This window comes from Canis aureus, chromosome 1 (assembly GCF_053574225.1).
Source record: "Canis aureus isolate CA01 chromosome 1, VMU_Caureus_v.1.0, whole genome shotgun sequence".
Lineage (NCBI taxonomy): Eukaryota > Metazoa > Chordata > Mammalia > Carnivora > Canidae > Canis > Canis aureus.
In genome coordinates this window covers 26,456,313-26,481,783 of record NC_135611.1, presented here as the reverse complement: position 1 = coordinate 26,481,783, position 25,471 = coordinate 26,456,313, and the positions used below count along the sequence as shown (strand labels likewise).

Genomic DNA, 25,471 nt, shown 5'->3' with positions numbered 1-25,471 from the left:
GACAGAGTGGGTGCTTAGCTTGCCCCACCCCAAATGAGCATACAGACATGCACACTCAGGAACTATAGTTCAGCTAACTCACTAATTGGAACTAAAAGATCCTCCCACACACTCTTACCCAGTCTGTAAAATTAGGCAGATAGCTCCATGTAAAGTAGTTTAATATTTAGAAATGACAACCAAAAAAAAAAAAAAAAAGAGAGAGAGAGAGAGAGAATGACAACCAGATTTTTTTTTTTAATCAGTAAACATAAAATAAATGCAACACAGGTACCAGAGTGATATGCTGGTCAGCATTTTAACAACAGTCTCTCTGGGGGAAAAGTCCTGATTGTAGTATTTTCCAATTTCCAACGTGTAAATATGCCCACCATGATGGATTTCAAGCTCTCAACATGACATCCCAGAGCACTGAGTAGTGGTCACTTACTACTGCTCCATTTAGACCCTGGTCCTCCATCAAGCAACATCAACCTCATCTGAGAGCTTGTTGGCCCCCACCTCACAGTCCTGAGTCAGAATCTGCATTTAACAGAATTCCTAAGTGGTTGTGGGGCACATTAAAGTTTGAGAAGAACTGGAGCACCTGTGTGGCTCAGCGGTTGAGCGTCTGCCTTTGGCTCAGGGAGTGAGCCAAATATTAAAAGAAAAAAAAAAAAAAAGCTTGAGAAGAACTGAACTAACAGCTTGAATGGTTGCTAATTTAGGGAAATAAATGACGTATATGTACACACATATATAATTTGTTATAATTAAAAATTAGCAAATATATACATATTCACTTTTTAAGGGCTAGAATAAAAAAAAATTTAAAGAAAACCTTCAATAATCAAGATGCTTCAAGACAGCTGCAAAGAATTGCTGCAAAATCCATAACACCCCAAGATTTTTGTTTAAGTAATTCTGGATAAAACATGTGTTGCCATTCCTGTAGCTTTGGGAGTCAGAGATTCTGCTGTTAAAACTTTAGAGTTTAAATCCCAGCTTTCTGCCATGTTTGCCAGCAAAGGAACAGTGTAAAAATCATTAGACCTCTCTGTACCTCAAATTCCTCATCTATGTAGTGAGGGGGGTGGATATTATTATTCCCTACCTTCTTGAGTGGTTGTAAAGAACAGTAAGATTAAAGTGCTTACCCTGGCCCCTGGCATATAGTATGCTCAGTAAACTTTAGTAATTATTACTATTTCCTAGAGAGGAAGAATTCCAAACTATTCTCTATATATCAACCCTAAAGTATGTTTCAAAATAAGAAAGATATCTATCCTTGGTGTGCCTTCTAACAATTCTGATTTTGATCCAAAACTTTAGATGGTTCTCACTCCCTAAGATTTATAAGCAAATATAGCAATGAAAATTAATTCTAAAATATGTCCAAATTTCAGAGTGACTCATTCGAACTTAGGGAGTCACCTGAGGTACTTCTGGGAGGGTCTATAAAAGAGACTCAAAGAAGAGAAGGCCTCGTCTGCTCAATTGTCTCTTGTGCAGGTACTGCCTTGAACTCTGTGTGATGGTGACTCAGGGGCATCCAAGATGGCAGAGAGAACAGTGGAAAGAACCCAAACCATTGGGATGCCAGGAGCTCCTGAACAACTGAAGCAGTGCCACCTGAGGACTTTTGTCATCTGTGATAACAAATAGTCCTTAATGTTTAAACTAGATGAGTTTACTCTTCTTTCATTCCTGGGATGCCTCTGAACCCCTGCAAATCTCTTTAGGTTAAATTGAGGCTCAAAGTGGTTAAATAACTTGCCCAAAGTAGCAGTTTGTGACAGCCAGGCTTCACAACACCCGAGGGTTTCAGCTGGGTGTTTTTTCTTTTTCTCTTCCCTTCTCCTCTCCTTTTCTTTTCTCCTTCCTTTTCTTAACTAAGCTCACAATAAATTGGACCATTTCAAAATTGTCAGACAGCCAACACTGTCTATTTGTGTATGCAACATGTCCAAGGGTATGATTGCTGCCAAAATGTCCCCAGGAAGTTGTAAACAGCCAAATGGGCATTCAACTCCAAATTCTGTACTTTGAGTAGACTTTCTCTAAGTAACATAGGGGGGACAGCAACTACGGTATAAAATTACACCAACACAAATCCAAAAAATTACTAAATTATGAAAGAAAAAGAATACTATTAAACTGGCTATTTGGTATCATGTAAGAAAAAGGCATTGATTTATTTTCTAACTTTTGCTTTATACAGCCAATATTGTTGGTATAACCAAGCCTATTTTCCCTCTGAAATATGCAACTCCTGGAAAATTCATTCAACAATGACTTACAAAGATAAATTTAAAAAGATCTAATCAGGAAAAAGAAATTACTTCAAGTGATTTTAATGCCAGGAATTGGCTACATAGGTGATAGAGAACCTGAGAAACCACTTGTGATAGTGAGGAGCTTAGTAACAAAAAGGAAATCATTGCCACTATTCTAGGCTGGATGTGCAAAGGGAGAAGATGCTATTGTAAAAACCAATATTGTTCGGAAAAAGCTGGAGCAAGTAAGTATGGTGGGAACCAGCACTATGGAGGAGTCATTGCTAAGATGCCACCTTAGGCAGAGAGTGGGCTAAGAAATACCTTCACTTCTCTCTTCTCCCACCCTCTTGCCCCCTATAGAGCCTCCCATTGATCAAACCCAGTCTGCAGCCAGGTAGCATAAGAACCTGGGAACTGGGATCCCTGGGTGGCACAGCGGTTTAGCGCCTGCCTTTGGCCCAGGACGCGATCCTGGAGACCCGGGATCGAATCCCACGTCGGGCTCCCGGTGCATGGAATCTGCTTCTCCCTCTGCCTGTGTCTCTGCCTCTCTCTCTCTCTGTATGTGAATATCATAAATAAATAAATAAAATTCTTTAAAAAAAAAAAAAAAAAAGAACCTGGGAACTATAGCCTGCAAGAATCAAGATCAGAGCGGAGTACTGGAAGAGTGAGCCATGGATCCATGAACAACGAGCCCAGGATCCTCCCAAGGACTTTCATTCCTTGTAAGAAAACTTCCTTACTAGTTTGGTTTACTATTGAGCTTTCTCTTAATTCGATTAAAAATGTTTCAGAGGGAGCACCTGGGTGACTCAGTCAGTTAAGCATCTGCCTTCAGCTCAAAGTCATGATCCCAGGATCCTGGAATCAAGCCCAACATCAGGCTCCTGCTCAGAGAGGAGTCTGACTCTCCCTCTCCCTCTGCTTGTGTTCTCTCTCTCTCTCTCTCTTGTTTTTCTCTCTCTCAAATAAATAAATAAAATCTTTTTAAAAAATCTCAGAGGAACATGTGGGTCAGAGATATTTTTATTCTACCTTAATAGGTCTCCAGGCAACATATCTAAGAATTGATTAAACTTGAAAATGATAGGAATTACTTTAACTCTTTAAAAAGACACTTCAGCAATGAGACTATTTTAATTGGACACCAAATTGCAAGTTGGTAGGTGGGTAATGTCCCAGGCTTTAAAATAAATATGGGCAGAAAATGGGCAGACATGGGGCACAACTGAAACATCCATCCACCCTCACACTGTTTTATCAAACCAAAAGAAGGAGGAGGAGGGGAGAGGGAAAGAAGGAAGGAAGGAAAGAAGGAAGGAAGGAAGGAAGGAAGGAAGGAAGGAAGGAAGGAAGGAAGGAAGACAGGCAAGGAGGGAAGGAGGGAGGGAAAGAAAAAGAACTGCATTCAAATCAGGAACATTTTAACTACTACACAAGTCACAACATGGATATTAATAATGACCATTTTGCCTTTAAGTTTCTAATAATTCACATGTCTTGGAATATTTTGTCTCTGAAAAACACCTATTCGTCTTCTGTAGTCTAACTGTATTTCTGTTAGCTGGGCTGATGCAAGTGGCTACAAATTGTGTTTTATATATTTGAAAGACATATATCTTTCTTCTCCTACATAAGCTCTTTCTTCTCCTACATGAGATTTGTCTTAAAATGAAGTAACACATTTTCTGAAGATTTCAGAGTTTTATTCTACCTATTTTTCTATCCTTCATGGTGAGTTTGCTGGCTTATAGCCCTTGCCAAGAAAGACGATTCCAGTCTCATTCTCAATTTTAGACTATGTGGAGAAAAGTCCTATTTTAATTGAAATTGAAATCCCACAATTATGTTAGAAGAGCACTTTCTCAATGGAATTTTTTTGGAAGGTTATCTTTTTCTAAGTTGTATAACTAGGAAATGAAACGGATCATCAAGAAAATTCCTTAGGTCTTTTGCATTGCCTATCGAGGAAATGCTTAGGTCTTATATCAATTCACTTTTTTCTTTTTTGCCCCTTTTTTTGTATTAAATGATTTTTATCTATAAAACAAGATGACCCAGGGCACTACAAAATGACTTGTAAGTTGATATTATAAAGTACAAAAGAGATGAAATTTTAAGCAAGATGAGTGTAGGAGATTGAATACAATTACTTGAATGAAGCACATACTTTTTACCCTACATAGAAAATCAACAAGGTGTGTTAAAAAAAAAAATCCTCTGTATTTAGTGAGTGTTTGGAAATGAAATGAGAATGTTAAACTTTATAAAGTGTTTGGTTGGTTGCATTAGATGGGTACCACTACTTCATGAGATGGATTGATGAAACACCTTTATTGCTGTCAGAACTCAATACAACAGTTCTCATCAAGCAAAAAACACTACAGAAGTATTGTTTGGCAAGAATTTAAAGTCATGTTTCATATCAGTAGAAATTATGCCTAAAGGCTTGTGTAGACTATCTATTAACTCCCAAAACGTGTTGTAGCTCTACACTGAGAAGACACTCAAACTCAGGATATTGAAATACTCGAATGTTCATGAAAATATTAATATATGGATGACTCCCAACAAGAATGAGAAAAAGAATAATGTCCAGGTCTCCCTTAACATCCTTAGCACTTTTCTAAGAAAGCAGATGCTTTAAGCTATTTACTTGTCTGTCTCCTCTACTGAACTTTATTTTTTTTTTTAATTTTTATTTATTTATGATAGTCACAGAGAGAGAGAGAGAGGCAGAGACACAGGCAGAGGGAGAAGCAGGCTCCATGCACCGGGAGCCTGATGTGGGATTCGATCCCGGGTCTCCAGGATCGCGCCCTGGGCCAAAGGCAGGCGCCAAACCGCTGCGCCACCCAGGGATCCCTCTACTGAACTTTAAATTCCTTCAAACTGAGGGTTGTATCTTTCAATCTCAACCCCTAGTGCTAGCATACCCCAAGATACATTGGGAATTTTAATCATGGTTTTAATATAATGGAATGATAAAATATAAGTATTATGTTTACTTGCATTAAAACCTTTCATGAATATAATTGGAAGTGAATAATATCATGGAATCTAATCCTCAGATCTGGGCTGAAACACTGGTCTCTTAGGGTAGTATCAACATTTACTCTATTTGCTTAGGGAATTTTCACAGCATTTTTTATATTGGTCATGCAAATTAGACCCCTGGATAATTATTCAAGCTTTGAGTTTGCTTTGTTCAAGCAAATGATTAAATATATGAATTTGGACAAAATCATTACTTAAGTTTCTTATCTCAGTTTTTGAATCAATAAGATTTGTGACTTGTAATAAGACATTCAGAGACACTTAGTAAATCATAGTAATGGCTCGGTGCAGATCATTGCCATTTATAATTTAAATGAAATTCAAATATTTTTAAAGAAATTCAGATTTTAAATTGTACAACATGGACAAATTAATATTATAAATTTTTATCAGAGAAATTTAGGCTAAACTATTAAATCATCATTTTAAATGCTATTTTTTATCTTCTTTGAGTTTTAATTTTGTAAAGATTTACATATAACATTACTTGAAGCAAAAATGTATCATATTCCTTGCACTGTGAAGAATTTCTGAATGGTTCTTAAAAATGTACAACAAGAGTACCCAAAGGTTTGGGTATTTTTTTACTTGCCCATCAAATTTGCTAAAGATATTTGATTATTTCAAGACCAAAACTTTCTTAAATACAAAAATAACTTTCCCTATTAAATCTAGTTCTACTGACTCTTCTTTCTGGATCTTCAAGTTTACCCAGTTATATAGAGGAAATTCTGATTTATTTTTCCCTACCAGCTCTAAAATGTTAAATGAATAGTCATAGGAAGTAAGTTGGATAGTCTCTATATAATAGTCTAAATTTTTTAAAGATTTTATTTATTTATTCGTGAGAGACACACGGAGAGAGAGGCAGAGACATAGGCAGAGGGAGAAGCAGGCTTCCTGCAGGAAGCCCGATATGGGACTCAATCTCGGGACTCAGGGATCATGGCCTGAGTAGAAGGCAAACATTCAACCACTGAGTCGCCCAGGCACCCCTACATGATAGTTTTAATTGCCAAGCAGGTACTCCCTGCTTGCCCACCAAAATGCCCTTGTAAAGGAAATGACCTTGTTTCCAACTGCTATTTGAGTGTCTGATCTTACAGCCTGGATATCATGAGATATGCTAATCATCCCCAGTAATTATAGTAAGTGAGCACCTGACTCCAGGATAACCGAGCCACAGGCCCGGCCATGATAATTCGACAGGGTCTATCTAGACTGAAGAAAAGAAAAAATAGCTTGATCAAATTCCTTTTCTCTGCGATTTTAAGTAAGAAATACCCACAGAGCAGTATAGCCAGTTAATGTAAATGCTGAAATGGCACCAGAACAGCAAGAGTCATGACTGGCCAAAGCCAAAAACCAGCCAAAATAATGGCAGAGCTGAACATGTTAGCATTAAAAAAAAGAAGAAGAACAGAGTGGTTGCCCAGCAGGAGCATAGATGCTCCAATGAGGCTGTAAAGCCCCTAGGAAGCCTGAGGAGAAAGTCTTCTGAATTGCCTCCTTTCCATTTCTGCTTCATTCAATTCCAATCCATGTATATTCTTCCAAAAGTTTCCCAAAAGGAAAATAGCTTTCCTTTTGCTGCTTTCCTGGTAGTAAACATAGGACATTGTGAAACAAACAAAATATTTAATACAATAAGGAATTTTTTAAAAACCACTAATAGCCATTAGTCTTCTCTTTAGACACAAACTAGTATTCACATACGATTTTTCACAGCTGGTTTGTAGCTTGCATTTTTTAAGTTAAATGTCATGAACACATTTCCATGATCATAAATATAGCTTTGCAGCATTCTTTCTAATGGTTCATAGTATTCCATTGTATCCATATACTATAATGTCTAACAGAAATTGCTTCATGATAGACATTTATATTGTTTCCAGTTTTGTGCTGTAATAAGTAATGTGGCAATAAATCTACTTCAACATTCTAAATATCTTATCCATGTATTTTTATTTAACTGTCTAATGATTTTTGCAACTTCATATTTTCAAAATAAAATTATTAGGACAAATGGAGTACGTTTTCACTTCTGATTCAATAATAGTATTGGCAATTTTATTTTCCTAAGATACTCATTTTTCCTAAACCATCTTTTTTGTTTTTTCTTTAAAGATTTTATTTATTTATTTATTAAGACAGAGAGAGAGAGAGCGTGAGCACAAGTGGCGGGGGGGGGGGGCACAGGGTGGTGGTGGTACAGAGGGACAAGCAAACTCCCCACAGACCCAGGAGCCTGACCTCATAACCTGAGCCAAAGACAGAGCTTAACCAATCAGCCATGCAGGCGCCCCCTAAACTATTGCTAATACAAAGTATTGAATTTTTCCAAGCAGATAGGTGAAAAATACTGTCTCATTCCTGTTTTAATTTGCTTTTCTTTGATTATTACTGATATTTTTTGACTATTTGTATTACTCTTCTTGTAACTACCTATTTATAAATTTGGCCCCCTTTACTCTTAAAATGTTGATTTTCTTAATTGACTTAAAGATTTCTTCATATATCAAGATCATTAATATTTTGTCTAGTTATATATGTTATGAATATTTCCCTAGTATGTTATTTGCCTTTTAAATTGTTTAAAATATCTTTTGCGGGCAGCCCCAGTGGCGCAGCGGTTTAGTGCCACCTGCAGCCCACGGTGTGATCCTGGAGACCTGGGATCGAGTCCCATGTCGGGCTCCCTGCATGGAGCCTGCTTCTCTCTCTGCCTGTGTCTCTGCCTCTCTTTCGCTCTCTCTGAATAAATAAATAAGTAAATTAAAAATATATATATATCTTTTGCCATCAAATGTTTAAATATTTTGTAGTCAGTTACCACCTTTTTACTTTATGATTCCTGGCTTTCTGGTCACACTTAGAATGGCCTTCCCAAGAATAGAAAAATATTCATCCTAACTTTTTAAGGATGTTTATGGATTCATTATTTATATTTATATATTTGATCCATTTGGAATTTATTTTGGTATGATTAAAGTAAATACTTAGTTTAATTTTTTCCCCTTAATTTGTAGAGTTATGCCAGCACCACTTTTTGACTAATGTATTGTTTTTCCACTGGCTGATCCCATGTTTAGTACCATGTACTAAACACTACGATAGATTAGAAAGACAGAGGACATAGTGGCATAGCAGCTTAATGCTAGAATTGGAAAGATTAAAGGTTCACATGGACTAACTGTAACTTTGGACAAGTTCCTAAATCTATCTAGGCCTTAGTTTGTTTCTCTAAAGTGTGGAGACAATAATGACTCCTAAAACCACACAAGGATAAAGTGATAAAAAGTATGCAGAACACTCAACCGGGCATCTGGCATAATGAGCACCTTGGTAAAATTAGTTCCTGTCTGAACTTGGGCTTATTATTAGATTTTCCTTTCAGTCCTATCATTCCTGTGATAATATTACTTTTAATGATTATGTTTCATCCCTACTGAGGCAAGTGTTTTGCATTAATTTTTTTCTTAGAATTATCCAGGCTTTCTTATATGATTGTTCTTTAGAAAATAGTTATCTCCCTTGAAGTAACTTGCATGGTGTAATTAAAACAATAATAATAATTTAATCTCTCTGAGCTACAGTTTAAGCACATATGAACTGCATGGAGTATCTACTCCTTATAGCTTTGGGGAGGATTGGATGTTAATGTAAATAAGTTACTCAATCCAGTATCCAAAGTATAGATGTATGAGAATAGGTAATATTGTGATGATTCTCATCTTGATTATTACCTCTCATGATATTCAGGCAAATAATTACCATAAGAACTTTATGTTTGGGCAGCCCGGGTGGCTCAGTGGTTAGGTGCCTGCCTTTGGCCCAGGGCGTGATCCTGGAGACCTGGGATCCGGTCCCACATCAGGCTCCCTGCATGCCTGCATGGAGCCTGCTTCTCCCTCTGCCTGTGTCTCTGCCTCTCTCTCTGTGTCTCTCATGAGTAAATAAATAAAATCTTAAAAAAAAAAAAAAAAAGAACTTTATGTTTTACCAAAGTGGCAAGCAGAATTCTGGATTGATAATGATTACTGTACACCAGTAAATTCCAATCATAAACATAAACTGAACTAGACAAAAAGATTCCTGAAGTGCTTGCAATGCAGATTTAGTACTACAGGGGCGACCTTTGATACAATAATCAGAAAACCTTTGCTGGAGCAGGAGGAAAGAGTGGGCATTTCAACTTTCACTACTCCCCAGGGCCCAAGACCAAAACCAAAACTTGGTGCTAAAATTGCAGATATCTCGGTTGTATTTTGTAGACCTTTATGCAAGGATACGTGTGTAAGGGTATGGATGAGGGATGATGTGGAGAGCATTTGCTACTCCTCAGAATACTGTGTCTGCAAGGTAAATAACAGTAGGCACACTTTTAAGGATGTTTAGGGACTCCAACTGAAATGGCTTTGAGAAAACTGATTAATGGGCCATTTCCTGAGAGTAGGAAGACCTCTAGGAATAATGAAAATTGCTGGCCTGCTTCTGCTTCCTTCCTTCCTTCTTTCCTTCCTTCCTTCTCTCACCCATCCACAAACCAGGGCCTCCTTTTAACAAGTCTGTATCTATCTGTCAGTAAGGAAAAAGAAAATGTTTACTATCTTTCTTTGCCTCTGAGAGAAGGGAAAGGAAAGAATTTCAGAACTCTAGTCAAAATAAATATCAAATGTATTATTATTTTAATGACTCTTCCAGGGGAGGGCAGTTTCTCATCCAAACCACCCACACGAAATACCTAAAGTACGGTATCTTCTCAGTATGAGTATAAACCTACTAGTCACCAAATAAAAAAGCAGAAATAAGAAACAAATGCCAAACTCAATTTTTCTTTCTTTCTTTCCTTCTTTCCCTTTCTTTCTTTTTCTTTTTTCTTTTATTCTCTCTCTCATTCTTTTTTTTTTTTTTTTTTTGTAATCTTCTATGCTTGCAAATGCACTGTAACCAATAGATTTAAAATGCCCACAGTGCACTGCATTATATGCCATCTGGGTGAGTCTGAACGTGGCAGGCAGTCACCTTACTTTTCGGTTCTCAGGTTATGTCCACGAAGAGGTCTGCAGCTGGTATCACATTGCACAAGCTCCCGGAGCTGGGGGGAGAATAATGACACGAATCAATAATGCTGTCTGGGAAATGGCTTAGAATAAAATATTACAGAAGGGCACGAACATCACCCAGAGGGAGACTTCAGCGTTGATTAAATATGGCTGCCTCAGCTCTCTGCCACACCGTGACAGATGGGGAACGAGGGCTTACTTTGGCTTTTGCTGCATTTTTCTGAACCAGGGTTACTCCAGTGGCTTGAAAACAGGGCTGCGTCCGCTGCTCCGTCCGCTGCGCTGCATTTGGCTGCCCCCTGCAGGCCGAAACTGCATACGCAGGCAAAGGGCACCCCGCCCCCCCTACAGAATCCACGGTGCACAGTAGTTTGTCTCTGATGCCCTTCAAAGCATCCTTGAGAAAAGAAATACATCTTTAAAAAAAACTCACATAGAGTTCTTTTCGCCAATCTCCACATCCCAAAGAAAACAAAAGTTCAGTTCATTGAAGTTAATGAAATAGATGAAATGGTATAGAAAAATTAACGAAAGACTCCAAATAAAAATGAGAATTTAAAGACCCTCAAAAAAAAAAAAATAAATAAAGACCCTCTAGATATATATCAACTTTAAATCACGTTTGGATGCATGAAAAAAAAAATGAACACAGATTTGCACATCGTGTCAATAAATCATTCCTTCTTACTCCTCCACGTATGAGCTGTTTCAAGAACCTACCGTGCAGTGCCACAATCAGGAAATCTAGGGTTCTTCTTCCATTTCATCAGACTCTACTTATCATGGTGCTAAGCTAAAAAAAATTCAAAACCATTTATCCTGCAATATCATTTATCCTACTGATCCTTTATTTTGGCCTTTCATAGAGACTAAATTTATTTTTAAAACAAAACAACTTATTTGGTTGGGAGTAAAAAAGGTGGGTGGAAGAGGAATTAACCCTTGGTAGCCTGGACACTGAATTTCCTGTGTGTGTGAAGGCTTGTGTCTCTGAGTACGCTGTGATTGGAGACACCAGTCCAGAAATGCTTGCTGCCTACTCAGCTCTGTTACAGATTTGATTGAAACCATTAACTAGAATGTAATGAATTCCATGTGTCAGCCTTACTTAGCATTAAAAAAAAGATAGGATTTTTAGAACACATAATAGTGATATATCCACTCTGGATAATAAATCTTTTGTTTGTTTGTTTTGGGAACTAGGATTCTTCCCACATACAGATTCTAAACAGTCAGATGGACATTTACATATTAACTGTTAGATACAACCCCTGCTTTATAAATTTACACTTCCAGCTACTTTCTCCGATATCGTACTCCTTGGAAATTACTGAAGTAGGAAAACAGATGAACTTTTTCTGGCCATTGACATCTAGAAACTTTTTGTTGACAATTAGTCATACTTGAGACATTTCCTCAAATGTTGTATTCCTTGAAATTTGTATAACAAATAGCATTTTGTTCATTAAATCTAATTTGTAAAAACTCAAGCTTATTATGTATTGTCTTACCATTCTTATGTCCTAAAAACAGTCTGTTTTAAATAAGTGACTTTCACTCAAAAGTTTCTTTTAGCCCGTACATTAAAAAAAAAAAAAAAACTGAAGAAGAATCTATTAGAACTTGAAAACACTGAAGAATTCTAAATCTATATTAAATTGGCCACTCCCAAAAGTTTCTGACTCAGATAACTAGGTGAAGGTAGGTAAGTGGCATCTTTTAACAACAAAAAACTTCTATAAGTATAATCGTGCTCTTTTAGAATATATGCATACATAAATGTACTGACCTCTCCTGTACAACACACATTGTCCATTCTTGATTATCAGAAGTTTTGAAAGAAAAAAATATCTGAAAGCCAATTTTGCATTATTCTAAATTGAAAAAAGATTAACAGGTGCTACATAATAACCCCAAAACACCAATCAAATCATTAACACAATGATTACTAAATATAGGTAGCAAACTAGCAAGTTAGAATACAAGATGCTGAAAACATCTATTCCTCATTACTGAGCAGTTAATTTTGCTGTTGACACATAGTTGTCTTGTGAGGTACGGTGGCCTTCCTTTACACCAGCAGCCTTGACCTGATACCAGCTGTGTTTGGAATATAACAGATATGTCTCTTCCCATTCACTCCTGGAGTTTGGGGGAACAACTTTTTTTCTTTACAAACATTATCTAAATGTATTGAGGAGATATGCATGTTTCATTATTGAAAACCAGGCAGCATTGCCGTGGGAAAATGACTGAAGGGAAGAGCTTGGGCAGAGTGAACCCCTATAACCAGTGTGACCCGGTGACTCCATAGCTGCGTGATCTTCCTACCGAAGAGCACCAAGTCCAAGCTGGATGGCCTTATGATCGTGGTAGCACATTGGGCTGTGGGCCATCTGTATTCATTTCCTGGAGCTACCACATCCTTGGTGGCTTAAAATGACAGAACTTTATTCTCGCACAGTTCTGGAGGCCAGAAGTCCAAAATCAAGGTGTCAGTGGTGTCGTTCCTTCTGAGGCTCCATAGGAGAATCTGTTCTGTGCCTCCTTCCTAGCTTCTCATGGCTGCTGGTAATGCTTGGTGTTCCTTGGCTTTTAGACTCGTGGCTCCAATGTCTGCCACTGTCTTCACATTTCCTTCGCTCTTCTCTCTTAGAAGGAGGACACTTGTCATTGGACACTCTAATCCACGATGACCTCCTCTTGAATTCTTTAACTTGATTACTTCTGCAAAGACCTTTTTTCCAAGTTCAGATTCAAAGATTCTGCATAGACAACTTCTTGGGAGGTGGGGGCACCATTCAATCCACTATTCTCTCCAAGCTTGAATTTAAGCAACATATCATGGCTACTGGAAATCATACCCAGAGGGGCAAGACCGCCTTTTGTCACAAGTTTTCATTCCATTGAGCCACAGCTTCCATTGTCATTGCCATTTGCTGAATCAAATGAGGGACCAGAACTTCATTTAAATCTTCACTAGATGCAATCTTATGTAACTAATTCAATAGGATTTCTTTATTCTTCTTCAGTGTATATATCCTAAAATGAGCTGAAAAAGTCAGGAACCAGAGAGCCTTCCTAAGAGTGACCCTGTGGCAGGTACCATGCGAAGTCTCTGTGGAAACATGTCAAGAATTCCTGTGGTTTTCTGACTTTTTTTTTTTCTTTTTTTGCCTAGAAACTGCTTCTAATGCACTTCCATTAAAGTGCTAAGTAGAAATCATTCAAATTGAGAAATCACATGTACACAGAACAAACAAACAAAAAATCAAGGAGTGGGGTGCCTGGGTAGCTCAGACAATTGAGCTTCCCACTATTGGTTTTGGCTCAGGTCATGTTCTCTGGGTCCTAGGATGGGGCCCTGTGTTGGGCTCCAAGATCAGCCATGAGTCTGCTGAAGGATTCTTCCTCTCTTCCTGTCCCTGTCCACTAAAATAAATAAATAAATCTTTTTAAAAATAATAATTAAAAAACAAAAAAACAAGGCATGCCCAAAGAAATGGCTTGTTTGATGGATGGCTCACTAGATTCTATCACTTGCAACTACGATGAAAATTCGAATCCTTATATTATAGCCCACCAGGAAAATAATCTAACAGGCTTGACCCAGTTTTTATTCATGTGTAAAATAAAATTAATTCATGATGTTTACAGTTGTGGATAGGTGAAGAGTTTATTCATGTCCATAAGCAAGTGCACTTGTCTATGCACCACTCGTGTACCATTTACAAATATTCATGGATGTTGCTGTTGAAGCGTTTTGCTCTTATCAATTGACTTTGCAGTTCTGAGGTTCCCCCACTCCCTGCTTCTTTCTTTTCCCTCTTTTTAAATTTTTTTAAATAAAGTTTTCTTTCAAGTCCTCTACTGTTACCGTGTTTCAGCCATCAAAGTCCCCTCATAGCCATTTCCATTTACCTTGTGACTCTGACCCTTTGTGAAGCTGAGCATTTTCAGAGTAAGCCGATCCTGTGGGTCCCCAAGGATGTTATTCTCATTTATTCACTCAGCCCTTTGAATGGAGCAGCCCTCACTTGGCAGCCGTTCAGCAGACCAAGATTCAAAAAGCACACAATCCTTTTTCTTCCAAAGGCCTTTCAAAACCCAGTCCAAGGCTTGTCGAGGAACTTTAATGGATGTCAGTCATTTAGCATGTTACATTTCACTCATGGCTGCCAGGGAATGTGATGAGTAGGGAAGGAATAAAAGAAAACAGGCAGACAATAGGAGTAAGGGATAATTTTCTGAGCCTTTTGTGATGTGACTTTACAGAGAGCATTTTTGAGCTTCCATTACTCACGATGAGGGAGTTAACAGAGAAGGGTTAATGTACATTTAAATACAAATTTAAAGCCCCACCAAAGCCTCCCAAACAACTTTAGAGCCAGGATTTCAGGAAACTAGGGATCAGTTTGAAACGTGGGTGCTCTGGATCAGAGACAGCTGTATGGAGGGGCCCTACTTTCCCCCCCAGGTGGGCAACCGAAGGATGAAATCCCTTTTGTGCCATCTGCATAAACGCCTCTGACAGCTGGCTCTCTTTTGCCGAACTTCAGAATGTTTGGGGACAGTCTCTGGAGACCAGCAATAAGACAGGGAAGCTCAGTGACAGTGGCAGGAGGCAGAGTAGAGGGATAGGAGGTGAAGGCCCAGAGCTGCATACCTCTGTACCTGCCAACTGGTGTGTCACAGACAGGCTAAAGTTACTGACCGGTCAATTATCTGATTAAAGAGAGCCCTTCGTTTGAGGCGTTTTGTTTTGTTTTGTTTTTCCCCAATCCAGACTGAAATCTAAACCTTCTAGAAAGTTATCAAAACTTTTTTTTTAATTTAACTTGGGCATTATCAACAGTTGAGGGGGGGCAGTGGATGATAAAAAGGTATAGGTACAGGGAGAAACACTTTGTTACTGGCTATAGGCCATAAATTGTTCTGGGATTTTCTTTTTTTTTTCTTTTCTTTGTCTTTTTTTCTTTTCTCTCTCTCTCTCTTCCCCCCCCTCTTGCGTCCAACAGCAACGTTATGAACTTGAAACTACCAGCATCAGATTTAATCTTTCTTATCTTCACACACACACACACACACACACACACACACACACGGAGCTACCAGGCCAATTGTATTTTTAAATTAATAGAATCAATTGATTAAAAAGGTACCAGCATTCCCCAAAAGCAATTTATTTTTTATTAGTTTTACAATTGCATTGAAATCCTTTTAAATTATAGACTTCATGAATTATGCCTCTGTCAGGCAGCATCAGAACTTGTCTTTATGGCTCTTAGATTCCACAGAGGCTGTTGTGGTTTGAAAATAACAGAACAATGTGCTGCTGCTTCACCAGCCGGTTAATGACTTGCCCCATAGTTAAAGGTCCCAAACCACACAGGGCAGGCGGGCTGAGCCACCCGGGCCAGGGCTGGAGAGGCAACCAGAGGGAAACCATTCCATGGTCATTATTCAGTAGATGCTGAGTTGACTTCTTGAGATTTTATTAATAATTTCTCCATAGTTTATGCTGCCCTGTTTGTTATCTACAAAGGAAAAAAAAAAGAAAGACATGGAAAAGTTGTGGAGTCAGCAAAGTGCAATTCACAGAAAAAAGTTAAAATGCCAGAGCTAAAGCCAAGAAAACATTCTTACTCGCTAGACCCAACACTGTGTGTGGGGGCTGTGGAGAGGGCTCAAAGAAATCCAGCTCCTTTGTTAGAATAACAAAAAGAGGAGAAGGAGCATGAGGAAGAGGAAGAGAAGGAGAAAGAGGAAAAGGAGGAGGAGGAGGAGGAGACCATGGGGGATGAGAGGGAGATAAGGGGAAGAAGGGAGGAATCAAAGAAGAGAAAGTCTCATCTATAAAATGTCCATTTCTCAATTCACAGATAAATGACCTGTTCTTGAGTGAAGCATTTACATTGAAGAATACAATAGTCACTAGTACACATGCACAAAAATCTTCAGAAAATTGTGTCAAAATGGAAGCCAACAATAGCACAGTTTATTTAGCCTGTTCTTTCCACACAATTTGTAGAGTTTGTACTCTACAATCCCCAAGAAAGTCCACAGGCATCTGCAACTTCATATTTTGTGATTTAATGTAACATCTTCAGGATTTTTGTTATGGAACAAAAATTAGTGTCTACCTCTTTCTCTCCAGTGTAGCTTTTCCCACACAGGGTACCAGGTAACAGCCTGGTCATCAGTGGTGCTAGGTTATCAGAAACTATTGCAGTCAGAGTCATAAATAAACCCGGAGAAAGGATTTCTGCTACAGATGCTGATGGTGACTTTGATTTAAATGCATCTTACTGTTTTCATCTACCCACCTTGTTCCCCTTTCTACAAAACTGAGAGATGGTAAAAAGAGAAATATGTCAAATGGAAGTGTGTGTGTGTGTGTGTGTGTGTGCCCGCATCTGTCTACCTGTGTGTAGAAGAGGCTTCAGCTTTATGCCCCAAAGGGCTGAGATCATCCTGAGCACATATTATCATGGAAATGAAAATTGGCCTTAGTTTCTAAATGGGAAAAATCGACCGAGGCCCCAACTCTGCTTCTTATAGGAAATCAACAAAAGTATTGCCATAGATTCTATCTCAGACTCACAAGGACTTGGCAGCCCTGACTCTCTCTTATCACTCACAGGTGAGAACACAGACCCTGCCCAATACTCCCCGTAGCCAGTGACTCACTAGTACCAAATCACCCTGTCCATAAATAACTTTAATTATCAGAAAAGCAGCAGAGTTGCACAGCAGAAGCGTGCTGGGCCCATAATTATCATAAAAGCATTTTCTCGCAAGAACCTAAATGTACCGCCCTGTGACTACCCTCATTCGTTTTTAGTTCTGTAACTATGCAGAAAAATCTACCTCCGCTTCTGTAGAATAGCCTTTGAAATTTTTAACACAACTTGTCATTTTCTCGGGTTAAATGAACACATTCCCCCTGTTACTCCTTATGTGATATGGTTTCCAGACCCTTCAAGGTCCTTCCTTTGAACATGTTCCAGTTTGCTGTCAACTTTGCTCTTAAAATGTGGTGCCCAGGACTCAATACAGCACTTCCTGTGTGACCTGCAGCAAATGAGGTAGACTAATAATTCCCTTGATGCGAATGCTATATTTCAATTAATAGAGTATATGACTGAGTTAGGTATTTAGGAACAGATGAACACTCTAGGGTTACATGAACTTGCCTTAAACCCCCCAATTTTTTTTAACATTTATCACCAAATCATATTTTTACCATTCTCCACGTGAGGCATGGATTATTTAAATATAAATGTAGGATTTTTTTCTTTTATCCTGTTGCATTTCCATTTTTTTGGTGCAACTGACTTTTCTGGCGTTAAAAATACTCCTAGTGAATTATTTTTGTTTTCAAATGCATTAGCTAATCCTCCTAATTTTGTGTCACTCACAATTTCGATAAAACTTCCTTCTTTGTCCAAGGCATTGAACAACAGAAAAAAGATAAGCACCTTTACAAAGAATTTAATGAAGTACCGAACTCCTAGTGTTTAAGAAATATTAGTAGTTAACATCATTAAAACCCTTCACAGTCCTTCCTATGGTGGACATCATGCCCATAACTTATAAAGACTTGTAAAAAGGGTAGGGGGGGACAGAGAAACAGATATATTATAAAGGAAAGAGAGGCCAGAACTTGAAAATAAAGATACCCATGAGAAAGCCACGTTGCTGTTCCCATGGTTCAGCTCTTGGTTGGTGGTCAGGAGTCTAATCCAACTCACACCCTCAGAGTTCCCCCTGAAATGTGTTCCCTTTTGTTCCTGGGTTTCTATTTTCACTACCATAAAAAATAAAAGTGAGAACTAGTCATAATTGAGAGTGTAAGTCCAAAATTTTGTATTTCACTCCAGTAAACAATATTCTCCCCAGGTCTGTCTTTATCAGTAAAATGGAGGTTGGAAATGACCGTTAGAAGAATTATTCATTTATGCTTTAAATAAACAACCCTGTACCATGAGAACAAATTACAAGATGTTTCCTGCTGATCCCAATGGCATCGTAAGCATTTACTTATAGCATATTCCTTTTGGTGCAATATCACAAAGTTTATTACTATACATTTTGAAAAATATTTTTAAATATTATTGAAACAACTGAAAAAGCCCTAAAATCCAGTAACTGCTATAATTTTTTTTCATTTTTCTGTTCCTTTAGTATAAATGCTTTTGTTCTTTATTTATATACAAAGTATATAAATAGTCTTTACAGTTTCTGGTACACATTAAATAAGTCCAAATAAATGTTTTGTAAAGAAACCTACTATCTTTTCTTGTCTATGTTTCCTAATTGCCTGATTATGCTGTTGAGAAAGGCAAAGATAGTATTCATTTTTAGGAAAATAGAATTTGTAATACAGAAGGAATATAGATTTTGTATTTCTGAACTTTAGACCACTAAAAAAATTAAATTATATAGCAAAATTAATTTAACCAGGCCTGTAGAAGCAAGTGGAGGGGGAGGGTAGATGATATTACATATCCAAATATAAACATAAAAACTTACATTTCTACCAATTTCCTATATTTTTCCACTATTTAAGGTACTCAAGAACCTGATTTCTAAGAAACTATCTGATTTTCTACCCATCTGAAAAATAATTTTATATGAAAAAATAAAATTCTAATTATGCAACATTTGAATTCTTCACAGTGGTCTCTTAGCTTATGAGAAACATAGACATGCATGTACTTCCTCAGGTAGGATGGAATAATGTTAAAGAGTAATACAAATACAAGGATGTGATATTTTTTAAGAGCCCCAAGGATGAGAGAGATATAGAAAGGGCTCTTTATCACATCAAGGCTCCAGATCGTCTATGTCATGGAGGAGTTTCCTGGTTTTCAAACTACCTTCAGCAAGCCATGTCTCTGTTCTCGGTATACCTCTCCAACCTGAGACTCACCAGCCTCCCTGTTGTGACCGGAAACTCATTAATCCTGAACTACTGCCTTGTTCACCTACCCCAGGCTCTTGCAGTTATGAAGACATGAGTGAGTGGGAGCGAATGGGGTCAGGACTAATCCAAGTCCTTCTCTGAGATAATCACCTTTTAGACCACCTTGTGCTAATCTGGTTATTTAATGTTAACTGATACTAGATGTTTTTAATCTACCTACGCAATGATGGCCAGGAAAACTAGTAAGAAGTTAAGACAACTGACAAACATAGAATAGTTTTAAGTAGTCATCATTGTACTAGGGGACCATTTTGATTTGGTAAATCTCTCTAAAGGAACAGAAGAACCAGCTTCTGTTAGCCGCATTTCTGCTATAAATCTGCCTCAGCCTCACTGATAAGTCATCTTTTCCAATCCTGTGTAAATACTTTTATATATCTACAACCACTTTCTGAATAATTAATGATTTACATTTTTCTTTATAAAGATAGAAGGATCTGGTTTGTTCATGACTTGGTCTTCATAATTCCTATTTTCTAAATACGTTATTCTAGAATTCAAAAGTCTCTCTTACAATCTTTATAAATGTTTCACATCTACTTTTCTTACTTTTATTCATTTGAATATTCCCTTATTTTAATTTAACAAAAAAAATCCACCCACTTATATCCAAAAAAAATGAGATTAGACAGTTTACTTTTTTGAGAGCTTACAGAGCAGAGAAGCAATTACTTTCATTTATTACTGATAATTCTATGACATAGATACTATTTTTATAGTCACATTACATAATAGGATATTGTGCTTCAGAGGGTTTAAATAATGTTTCAAGATCTCATAGCTCAAAGTCACGAAGCTGCAGCTGCGAGAGAAGGTACAGTTCTGCTCAGATTAATACTGATTCCCATCTAAGCGTCCTTCCCTCAAACCAGCTTCTCAAACTCCAACATGGGTTCATGCTTAACACTTGCCTTTCCTAATATCTGTGGTCATTATCCCTGACATAAGAAATGCCTGCATCTTCCACTGACGTGCTCAGCAGTGTGTGTGTGTGTGTGTGTGTGTGTGAGAGAGAGAGAGAGAGAGAGTATATGTGTGTGTGAGAGAGAGACAGAGACATTGAACATGGAACGGGGAGGCAGAGCTGGAAAGAGGAAGGACTTACTTTTATATTACTCTAGGATGCAGGCAAGGATGGTTGCATAAAAAAACACAGTAAGAGATGGGAAAGATCTTTATTACACACACACCCCCAAAAAAAATCCATGTGACTTTAAAACCTACATGAAATTACAATGTCAAACTTACCTTTACTTCCTTCTAACATGCATTTCATTAGACCATCTTAAAATTTATGCTAACTACAGCACTATACTTTTATGCATTATTGTGTATTTGAAATTAAAGGGTTTACTGTTCTGGCAATTACAGGGAGAATTTAAGCTGAAAGCTAAAGTATATCCTACAGAAGAGCCAAATTACAGTAGTGACCCGTTGTACACTGATTTAATCTAGACCTCAAGAATGGCAACAGACCTTAAAATATCAACCTTTTATTTGCTTAGTCAGTTCCTAATCAGTAAGGAAGATCAGATATGTACTACATACAATAAAATCTAAGATGCTGTTGGCATAACATTAGCAAAATAAGGTTGTGACAGTGATAGGATGAAGCTATTCTTTTTAAAGAAAAGATTCTCCAAATGCTATTGAGTCCTGTGCAGCTTGTCTTGCCATATAATAAGGTGTCATTCAAAATTCTACTCATTGCTAGATTAAGTTCTTTAGCGCCAGAAGGCATTTACCAGCATCTCTTTCATCTATATGTAAGAAAACAGGGCGCTGAGTAGCTTGTCCAAGTAAACAGAGATAACAAATGGCTAAGCCAGATCCCAAACCAGGACCCCTGATTCCAGATCCAGTGTGTTTCCCCACTGCAGCAGGCACATGTAAACTCCAAGATACACAAGATACTTTTTCAAACAGGATGTGCAATTTAGAAATTTTACTTTGAATTATAACCCTATGCCCTGATTATTTTCCATCAGTATTTATCGTTGTAGGTTTCTCTGTCCTGAGGGTTCTCTCTTTTGGATCTCTGTTATCTGATTTTTCTAAACATTCTTGTTTGTCTTTCACTTTATCTCCATGGTTGCTTTCCATTTTTAGGCCTTATCTCTACTTTTATTTTTATTCTGAGAGTTTTTTTCTTTTTTCCATTTTCTGAAAATATAAAATAACATGACTTCATTATCGAGAACTTGGATACTACTTATATATTCCAGATACTTACGGTTATCTTTGAAATTAATTTCCCCCTTGTAATTTTTATCAAGTTACCTAAGCCCTTTTATCTCTTTGAATATCTGTTTTGAAATTTGCTTTGTAGGCTATGAGAATTCTGTAGATGAAAAAAAAAAAGGAGATGAGTGTGGTTAGGATAAAAAAACAAGACTCTGGCGTGTAATCAATACGATTCAGTGGATAAACAGAATTTCCGATTGTTATATCAGTTTTAAACCAAATCATGCGTTGCTCAATTTAGGAAGCTTGATTCTTCCAACATGTTTGAACTATTTTCTGGCAGCGAATTGGATGCTTTGAGAACAGAACAAAACCAAACAGAGTTCTGAGGAACAAACAGGATACTTTAAAGGCAAAGGATTTGCTCCACTGGATATATTAAGGCTTATAAATTAACTATTGCCATTTTCAAAGAGGCAATATTTTATTCGCTTTTGAGAATTTTACATATTTCAGAATTAGGGACAGTGAAGAATTTTGAAAGAGACAACCCTGAGTTCAAATTCTACTAGAATCATCACTTACTAGCCTTGGGTCCTTGGAGCTTTAAGTTTCTGAGCCTTACCTGTAAACACTACAGGGTTATTTTGACAATGGAAATAATGCACGCAAAGTGCCTGGCACATAATGGTTCCTAGTGAGTGATATGATGATGGTGATGGCATTGAAGAGGATGGTGATAAGGAGGAGGATGTAATGGTAAGGATATTACCCAGCTCTCTTACTGATAGAAGGAGGAGCAGAAGAAAACTTTAATAGCAGATGTAACTGACACAAAATCACTTATAACTAAAAATTTTAAAGAGTAACAACAATTTAAAAATCATATTGCTTATTCAATAAATAAGTCTTCTAGAAAAAAAAACTTTCCTCTTAAAAGAAGACCCACAGAAATTAATCTGACAAGTCTATAAATATTTTACTTATGTTTGGCCTTGAATTAATAAGGAGTTTTTAAGAGCAATGTTACAGAACTTTACGGAGAGTTATTTGTATCGTAAAGCTGGTTTTTCCAATGTCCTTCTCTTTCTGGTACATGATTAAGAGATCATAAAACCTTTTTAAAAATTCACCATTTAAAATTGCTTCTGAGAATGAAGCAGACAGTCCAGAAAGAAGAAATATGCTTCCAAATGTACTTTCTAGAAAGTTATTTGTAAGGTTTCGTTCTACGGTGTTGTATTTGTTTTGTGGTATTAAACAGCAGATATTCCAGGAACAATCTGAACCCTAAGGCCAAGACATGCAGATATTCTGTATGTCATGGTCCATACTGAGAAATGTTTATGCTCACACACAATTTTAGAACAAACAAAAATCACACTAAGGGAAGCCGGCAGGCAAGCTTTTGTAGGAGAGCGAACTGGTGAATCTGTCTGGCAAAATTTTTCCAGGTTCTCGGTTATCAAAGCCAAGTTCTCAAATGTTGCAATGGGCCCTTTGTTTTGTTTATTTTGTTTAGCTCCAAGCCAGAGGTAACCTGCCAGTGGCTAGTCCTCTTTCTGTGTGTTCCATGCTTTACTCACTTCTCACGGGGGAAGGGCCCACTGGAAAGGGAGTCCGGCTGGATGGTGGAGGAGACTCTTGTCCCTCTCCCTGATTCAACCCTCAACAGTCCTCTCTCAGTGGCTGACATTGGCAGGAACGGAGATGATCTCTCCTGTTTGCTAAATATTTGCTAAAATATTTCAAAATTTTAAAATAATCATTTGAATCAACGTATTCCTGAAGATGGGAGAAGCGAACATCTTACTACAGACAGCAGCAAAAGAGGATCTGTGCCCTGGCTCCCTCACGTGGATTGTTAAGTGTTGAATAACAGCCGCCAATAATTATTTCCTCTAACCCCACAGTCTTCTCCTTTTTGGTGCACTGCCCAGGTAGGCAGCCAGTACTAAGTATCTGATAACATGTCTTGTCGGGCCATGTAGAATAATATTTTGTTCCAAGCCCTGTAATCTTGCCCCTCCACAATCTAAGGCTCCTCGCCCAGCACATCTTGTCTCTTGGGAAAGCCACAGAGTCTCAGGGCCAATAGTTAGCTATTTCTACTTCTTCCAAACCAGGCCAAAGACTTGAAACTTCTGTTTGCTTATTGCCCACTTGAACATATTCACACATTCCAAAAGTTCTGAAGGAAATGCACAGCTGAAGTAGTCTCTGAATTAGAAGCCAGGTGTCTCCTCAAAGCTGATTTTACTCATTGATTATATGTGTTTTAAAGACTGTTTTATGAGAATTAATTTATGTTTACCTCTGCTATCAACTTCGGTAAGTGTTATATTTCTTATATGGAAGGATGCAGAAGCTTAAATTGGTTTGTGTATTCTCTGCTAGGTAACTTGATTACACATATATTAAATTATTTTCTTTATATTTAGCCAGGTACTCTTAGTCCTATTTAAGACATAAAAAAACTGAGGTCCAGAAAAATAAGTTACTCACATTAAAAATACAGGTTTGCTTGGAAGCTAAGATTAATGCTTTAAGTGAGATCTTTGAAGATGTCTCACCTGAAATTGTCATTTTGTTTCTTTTTCTTAATTTGCCAGTGATTTCTCATGAACAGGTAAAATGCCAGATTATTTGGATTATTGAGGGCATGGTGGAGGTTGAAAAAATTTCTCCATGTTGCTTTCTTTTGTGTAGGCTAGCTGAAGAGTGAAAACAAAGTGAAAATTACCATGGTCTTGACATACAAATCAGTATTTGACAATTTTATGGTTACCTTATACAGAATGGGTGGGGGAACTTAGCTTCCCACGTACTGTCCCAACCATCTCAAAACCTTCCCACATTTGCTCCACTCCTCTTCAAATACTTTATCCAAAGGATACCTCACTTTGCTCTGAAAGTACTCCCAAACAGACCTCTGCAGATCACATTTGCATCAATTGAATCACATTTCTTATCCTGTGGCAAATACAACCTAGAAGGACAAATTCCTTACTGCTGTAATTAATCATTCCCTAACTTATTAACCCAATATATCAAGATGTTGGTACAGCTGACTGTCTTCTGGTGCAGAACAGAGGTGTTATTTGCTTCCTATGTTTGCTGTCATAATGCTCTAGTGCCTGAGAGAACCAAACCACGAGTCACCAAGAAGGCTCCATGAGGATCTCTGTCCAATGGAGAGAAGATGCTAAGGAAAAGAGGATGGATGAGCTAAGCAACTAGAATTCTGGGAGTCAGGAGAAGGAGGGGAAGGTGTACAGCATTAGGACTTGCATGGAGTCCTGCAGCTATTCAGAAACTGTCTCCAACACAATCAGTTGTATCTCAGAGGTTTCTAATTCTCTGATTCTCATATCACTGATGGATGAAACGATGAAGACAGCAATTTCTGAAGACAGGAATAACTTTAAATATATCTATAGAACTAAAAATATAACTAAAATATCACTTTAAAAAATACCTTCCAAAGCCTCTCTCACGTATTACAGATTTTATATGCTTGTACTTTTTTTCTGCCCCCATTTAATCCAACAAACATAAACACCATGTCTCCCAGATAACATACGTAAATCACATTCATTGCACCCTCGAACACTTACGTAATTGGCCTCCAGGTTGACAGCCAGGAGTGAAATCAATAGTAAAAGATTGGTTTTACGTCTCTCCTCCTGATAGAACCCTTATGATTGTGGGAAGGGATGGGACTCCTTAGCCTATCCCTTCAGCTCAGGAGAATGCAACAAGACAGCAGAGATGAGATGAGCTCATCAGAGATGAGCTCAACTAGCACGTTGAGTGTTGGACCTCAGCTATGAGGAGCAACGGGCCTACGGAGGATTTGGGAAATTTAGTGGACAGCCCTCCTGTCCTGCACACTGCACTCTAATTTGTCGGGA

At 37.8% G+C, this 25,471-nt stretch overlaps 1 long non-coding RNA gene across 3 annotated transcripts; it reads right to left on the bottom strand.

Moving 5' to 3' along the window:
• Nucleotides 1-15,543: 15,543 nt before the first annotated feature.
• Nucleotides 15,544-25,471, bottom strand: LOC144311286 (uncharacterized). Of its 3 annotated transcripts, XR_013376839.1 has the most exons (4): nt 25,175-25,471; nt 24,131-24,271; nt 21,607-21,714; nt 15,544-15,921 (listed from the first exon to the last, which is right to left on the bottom strand). It is a non-coding gene; the product is annotated as an uncharacterized LOC144311286 (long non-coding RNA). The 3 variants fall into 3 exon arrangements; XR_013376837.1 differs by lacking the exon at nt 21,607-21,714; XR_013376838.1 differs by lacking the exons at nt 21,607-21,714; nt 24,131-24,271.